Below are 434 nucleotides of genomic sequence, written 5' to 3'. Positions count from 1 at the left end.
TCATTCAAGAAAACTTCCCTCACCTCATCAAGGATGAAAAAATCCAAACACAAGAGATTCAGAGAACCCCTGCAAGACAACAAATGAGAAGACCAACTCCCAGACATATAATAATTCGCCTAAACAAAGTAGGTATAAAAGAAAAAATCCTAAAGGCTGCAAGAGAAAAAGGTCAGACTACGTACCAGGGAAGACCAATTAGAATAGCAGCAGATATATCTACAGAAACCCTCCAGGCTAGGAGCGCTTGGAGCCCTATCTTCAAAGTTCTAAAAGATAAACAATTTCAACCGAGAATAACCTACCCAGCCAAGCTAAGCTTCATCAGTAAGGGAGAACTGAAATCTTTCCCAGATATCCAATCCCTAAGAACCTATGCTGCCACAAGACCACCTCTACAGAAACACTTAAGAAAGCATTGAACACAGAAGAAA

Source organism: Carlito syrichta, unplaced genomic scaffold, assembly GCF_000164805.1.
Source record: "Carlito syrichta isolate Samal-C Ts95f unplaced genomic scaffold, Tarsius_syrichta-2.0.1 Scaffold315771, whole genome shotgun sequence".
Taxonomy (NCBI): domain Eukaryota; kingdom Metazoa; phylum Chordata; class Mammalia; order Primates; family Tarsiidae; genus Carlito; species Carlito syrichta.
Note: the sequence above shows the minus strand (reverse complement) of the source record.